This window comes from Pinus tabuliformis, chromosome Q, assembly GCF_031772625.1.
Source record: "Pinus tabuliformis cultivar Carrire ecotype Pingquan chromosome Q, CPIR1, whole genome shotgun sequence".
Lineage (NCBI taxonomy): Eukaryota > Viridiplantae > Streptophyta > Pinopsida > Pinales > Pinaceae > Pinus > Pinus tabuliformis.
The window spans coordinates 452,545,046-452,551,615 of NC_142296.1; positions in this window are offsets into that span (position 1 = coordinate 452,545,046).

The window sequence follows — 6,570 nt, forward strand, 5'->3', positions numbered from 1 at the left end:
TCTAGTTGGCTTTTCTCCTGAAAGGGTTTCCCAGAGCACATATCATGTATTATGTGGATGAGATATTTATCTTTTATATTCTTTATTTTCTGCATAATTTTCATTCACACACATCCACTATTAATGGTAAATATATAGATCTAGCAATATAATAAAAATGTAATAATGTAAAAGTTCATACTTTTAATATAATATTATTAGATATGTTGTGACAAGTTGTCCAATGAAATAACCATATCAGTTTACAGATCACTTTAGGTATACATGTAATATTATTTTATCAATACACATAGTGATTATATCATACTCTAAGATGGTATCAAGGCATGCATGGGCCTACTCCCTCATAAGAGGGCCCTTAGATGGGTAAAGTAGAAGAATTGTGGGGTTTATTTTTCCATTAAATAATATAATAGTTTGATATGCCATGCTATGAAAAATGAAGGATAGATGTTGATGTTTTCACCCATCACTTTCCCTCGGCTAGGGAAGAAGTTATGAAAAAGAACCTTCAGCTCATTTGAAGAGCTTTTGAGGTTGTGTGCTTGAAGAGAAGTTTGATCATCATAAGCAAGTTCTCATGACACCGAGATGTGCCACCAACTCAATTTTGGGAGATTTTAGTGGAAAAGAAATGGAGCTTGAGTGTGCAGGTAGTGTTATGCCTATGGTTCTATGATAGATATGAGCAGAAGTTGAGGTAGAGGCCATAGAAATGGAGTTTTTATATGATGTAGCCATATGAGCAAAATTATAAATTTTCATGTGCTTCCATGTGAAGGAACATGAGGAAAATGATATTATCAAAGTATGATTGGATGTAGACTGTCTAAGAGTGATTGAAGAGGTGTTGAAATTGAGTGGTCTCTACCTTGAGGTAGGACTATGGGAGGCGAAATTATTGAAGCAATGAGAGCCAATATGTTGGTGCCAAGATAAACTAGATTTGGTTGTTGTTTCACCTACTACTATATCATCTATTTCACCTTTTTTTGCAAATTTTGAATACCATATATCATTGCAATGTTTGAGACAATGTATATTATCAACTCATTTTGAAGAGGTGTGAAGTATTGAGGTAGAAGTCACTTGGAAGTTTGAGAACTTATTGTGCCTTGAGCATTAAAGAAGTTGAATTAAGTCACATTTTCTACATTGCAAGAATTCTACGTTCTCGTAAGTTTGTAGATTGATGTAGATCAGTGATATTGGTAATGTGTCATGGTAGAGTGTATTTCTGTGAAGAATTATGCAAAGTAAATAAACAAGTATTGTACAGTTTTGTATATTTTTTTGTATCCAAATGTAGCCTTGATGTATTAGATTGATATCACTAGGAAGCTCGAACGTTTGGACTATTCCCTCCATGGCCTCTGCCTTAGAAGGAAAAATTGTGGTGTGTTCCCACATCAACACAATGGCAAGACATAGCCATGACCTTCCCTAATTACATTGACACTCATAACACTTTTCTTTAGTCACCTCACACTCAAAAACAATATCGACAAGATGAAATAGGATGCTTACTCATCAATGAAAAACATAGAAGTTGAACATATGCTTGAAGAGATATATGTTAGGAGTGATCCAGAAAGGTGACATGAAATATTAACTTGAATAAATACCATTGAAATATTATTTCTCAGAAACCAATGCAAGAGAAAGGCCAACCATCAATTATATGTACATATTTTGTTATTTGTGGTGGGAAGATTCATGATTTAGCTCTTTGTTGAAAATCTAATTTGTGGGTTAGTGACCTTATTTAATCATTTAAGTATAGTAAGTATAGTCAAAGTTAGTTGTTAGAGTGTATCAAGTCATGTAAAAATGTATTTATATGTGTCTCGTTAAAACAATTAGATGATTTTTCTGTGATAATTATCCTTTCCAACTATTGTCATGAGTTTAATTCTATCATGGAACTGACCATTCCAATAATAGACATGTTTTATTTTCATGATTGATTAACTGCGAAATATGATGAATACATGACAAGGATTCAGAAATAATGAAAATGGCATTAGAGGATAGTGGTTGGAGAAGAAATAATGATTAAATGATGGTAGACAAGATTGTGTGGTCTGTATAATAATAACAAACTAATTACTATATTATTATGTGAGTCACACATATGTTATGTTTTGAGTTGATTTAGTGGTCCTAGATAACGTATGTACTTGGTAACTCAAAGTGTTGGAGATTGTATTGTATCTATGTCACTTGTGAGCTTAATGAGGAATTAATATCTCCATGTAATTCATGGTAATGTTAAAACCACTTTGTAAGCACAAGTTTGTGGTAAGTCAGAAATCATTTTGTTGTGCAAGTTTATGGTAAGCCAAAAACCACTTTTGAGAGGGATATGGATATGGATTCCTATAGCATGGTTGAGGGTTGGCCAAGAAAACCCTGAACATGTTTTAGGTTAGAAAATAAAACCCATAGCATGGTTATGGTCAATTCAAGAAACCAAGGTTAATAATGATGGAGGGGGGCTTATAGGTATAGGTTCAAGTACAGGTATGAAGATAACCACACTTAAATGAAACATGTACATGAAGGGACATCCTAGTGAACTGCTGGTTGTAGAAGCTAGTGACCCATGCCTTCTAAGGGATCATTGTTCCTTTATATGGATATCACCATATTTTCTTATTATTTTTGTCAACTCCCAGTTGGACCACATATAGAATTCGTTGATTGAGATAAATACAAGTAGTCATTAAGGAGGATACATAGAAAATATAATTCATACTTGTCTTAGGTGTTACACTTTCTATGTAAAGGAGCCTATTCTTATCCTTTTGGACTTTTTTAGATCTAGATATTTCTTAGATTGGTGTGTGGTTCCAAATTATCTCAACCAAGTAGATGGTGTGAAAGATAGTTTATTTATCTTGAGACAACACTTTAGGTATATATGTAACATTATTTTATCAATACAAATAGTGCTTATGTAAAATTGTGTGCAACACATGTTTTAATCCCCAAAATTCTTCTAATTTTTAATTAAGACTCATAATGTTGGTATGGTATGCATGTATATTTTTCTAAATTTCATTTGATGTAAATATTCATTTTTATTTAATATATTGATAAAGTTGAATAGGATTTGGGAAGTTTCCTATCTTACCTAAATTTACTGTCCAAATTTCTAATTTGGTAGTTGAACTACCTAATATCTAAGAAACTGGGTAAAACAAACAAATTTTATTCAAATTTCTCTGAATTTAATTTCTAGATGAATTTATTCCAAGAGGTTCACAAATCTCAAGATGAAAACAAATAAGGCAAACAAGAACATGGATACTTTCCTTGAATTCGTCTAAAATTATATTGAAATTAATTTCAATTTTGTTATGAAAGGTTTCTATATATATATATATATATATATATATATATATAATCAAGAAAACCCTAAAGGCTAAAACCTACCATCTTTAAAAAAAATCTAGGTCACCTGCGTTTTTTTAATGTATAAGTTAACTTTGGGAGGACTGTGTTGTCGATTTACATAGAACGATTTTTTTTTAATAATAATTTTCATTTCTATTTAGTGTGGAAGGCTTCCTATTTCAACTTAAGGTGGATGAGGATATGTTGACTTTTTTTTATTTGTTTAATTGAGGACCTAGATTGATTCTCAAGGGAATATGCTTAGCATATGCTGTATCTGAATGCTTATCAATGATTGTAGTGTGTTACAAAGTTTCTTAGGTTGAATTAACTTATAATAAATTTAATAAATAAATCATGCAAAGTGGATCCTCTCGCACCAATTTCCTAGGGATTTGAGATTATTCAAATTCTAATAAATTCATATTCAAATTAGATGGGGAAATTAATATATAAGCAAATTTTATTTAGCAAAATGGTCCATTTTACAATAATATGTGTATTTCTTTTTTTTCTCAAGTTAAATTAAATTTGTGCCACAACTCCCGACCCACCAATTTCCTAGGGATTTAGGATTATTCCAATTCTAATAACTTCATATTCTAATTTAATGGGTAAATTAATATATAAGAAAATTTTATTTAGAAAAATGGTCCCTTTTATAATAAGATATGCAATTCCTTTTTTTTTCTTAGGTTAAGGTTGACCCATTACCTTTTTGTACCTTGTTAATAAGGTAAATGTGTGCATTGGTAAGAAATTCTTCTTGTTGTAATATTTTTTGTTGTGATAATTTTTTTTGTTATATTTATGAAGCTTTCAGCTATATTAACCACATTAATAGTTTTAATGTGGTTGTACTAGTTTGTGTCTATCTTAATAAATTTGATTTAAATAAAAAAATTGTTATTTTTTTACTATACCATACACACTTACATTATATAAATTTATATATTTATAAAGGCTATAATGGAAGTGTAATATTTCAATAAAATAATAAAGTTAAATATATCAAAGAAACATATGTAAATTATTTATTTATTTATTTATGAATTATACTATATACACTTAAATTGACGATGATGATGATGATGATGATTAATATCCACTAAGACCAATGTGGTCTATTGGACCTAAAGAAAATAATAATAATAATAAAAAGTCTAATCGTCATTCTTCAAAATATTGTTTCTGTGATAAAGGAAAAGGGAAATAAGCGCTCCAAGATTTCTATAGTTGGGTTGGATTAATAAGTCAAGAATATTCGAGGTGTGGCTGATGTTAGGGAATTGATAGTGGATGTGGGCAAGAGTCAGATAGTATAAAAGGAAGTTCTTTTCATCTTCCACCTTCTTAGTATCACAAATCTAATAGATTTTTTCATCCCACGGAGTCTTGCGAATACACCACCACCCAGTCCCACTTCGAATCTCATGAGAATTATTTCTTATCCTAGGGATGTTCATTTTCTTCTTACTGTTGGTCAACATAGAGAGATAATTCTAGCTCTCAAGGGTGGGTTTGATCACGTCCTTATAGTATCTTAGCTTCCTTTTACCCTCCAACTCCTTACCATCCCACATCTTCTCCTTAAAATTGGAGGTAATAACCTCTTTGATACTATCCTTGATTACCATGATGATCTACTCCTTAATGCCCCAAAGGTTGAGCCAAGACTTAGCATCCTAATGCCACTCGTGCTTGAGGCACAGGTGGGGGTTTTACTAAAGTAAGGAGAAAAATTTTGGAGCCTCATGGAATACATATTATAAAGCTTCTTCTTATACATCAAATATCTAAACATAGCCATACTTTCAATGGGGCACAAGCCCGCTTCGATCAAGAGGACAGGATAGGGAGCATTTCTGTTGATATTGAGGATATAGGTTAGGAATTTCTTTTAGATCTTCTTAATCTTTCTCTACCACTCTCTAGGTATACTGCAACCCTAAAATTCACATTCGTATAAGATAACAAGGGTGACAAGAGTCTCAAAGAGGAACCTTTATTTACTCCAAATGTAAATATTGACCGATTTACAATTATTTTCAAGCTCATAATAAGGTTTAAAACCTCCAATAATTCTTTTCTCGATGCTATAATTCTAGTTGAGCTGACGAGGAAAGTCAATACCCAAATATTTATAAGAAGAAACATGCTCTAGGCAGTGGCTATCACAGAGGAAACTACCATGGGTGATATTTTTGGATTTAATGATCAGGACTTTAGTCTTGTCGGTATTGACTATTATACCCATCTTAGAGTAGTAGCTATGAAGAGTCTTAAGCTGATTTTCTAGTTCATCATATATTTTTGCAAGAAAAATGATATCATCAGCATAAAGGAGAAGAGTAATGGTTATGCTAGTGAGATTGGTGTCCTTGCAACTTGTAGCTTCTATACACTCCTCTTGCTTATCGATGTAAATACTAAAAAGGGTAGGGGATAGGGGACACCCTTGCTTAACCTTGATATTGCATTTAATATATTTACACCACCCTTCATTGGTATTAATCTTGGAACTGGCAATCTCATAGAGGCAGAACACAACAATCCTCAGTTGAGGAGGAACCATGATCTCTTCAAGTCTCTCCCAGAGCTCATCTAGAGGGAAAATGTTGAAAGCTTTTCTAAAGTCCACAAAATAATAGACGAGATCAGTTTTACTATTGTGACATTCCTCTGTAATGATCCTGAGAGTGATAAGGTGGTGGTTAGTTGAGTGTGTCTCTAAAACCAGCTTGGTGTTTAGCTCTTTTACCTTGGTTATCAGGCCAAATTCTAAGCTTCTTTTCTAAAATGATCCCATAAAGCTTGGCTAGGATGTGGCTAATCATAATTGTCCTGTAGTTAGAGGGAATTATTTTGTCCCCAATTTTAAAGATAGGCACAATAAGGCTTTGCGTCCAAATATTAGGGAAGCCATGCTTTATAGCCAAATTGAGAAGCTTGTGGAGATGAGGAATGAGGATTGATATTCCCATTTTAAAGATCTCATCTTGGTATGCTTCAATATATTTATCTTTCCCATTAATGAGCTTATTAACCCTAGAATGAATGTCTTCGAGAAAAAATATATCTTCCTTAATATGAGTGCTTAAGATTGTGCCCATGGTGTCTAGAGAGTCATACAAATTCTTAAGATAGTTATCCCAATTTTTTAAGGGGATA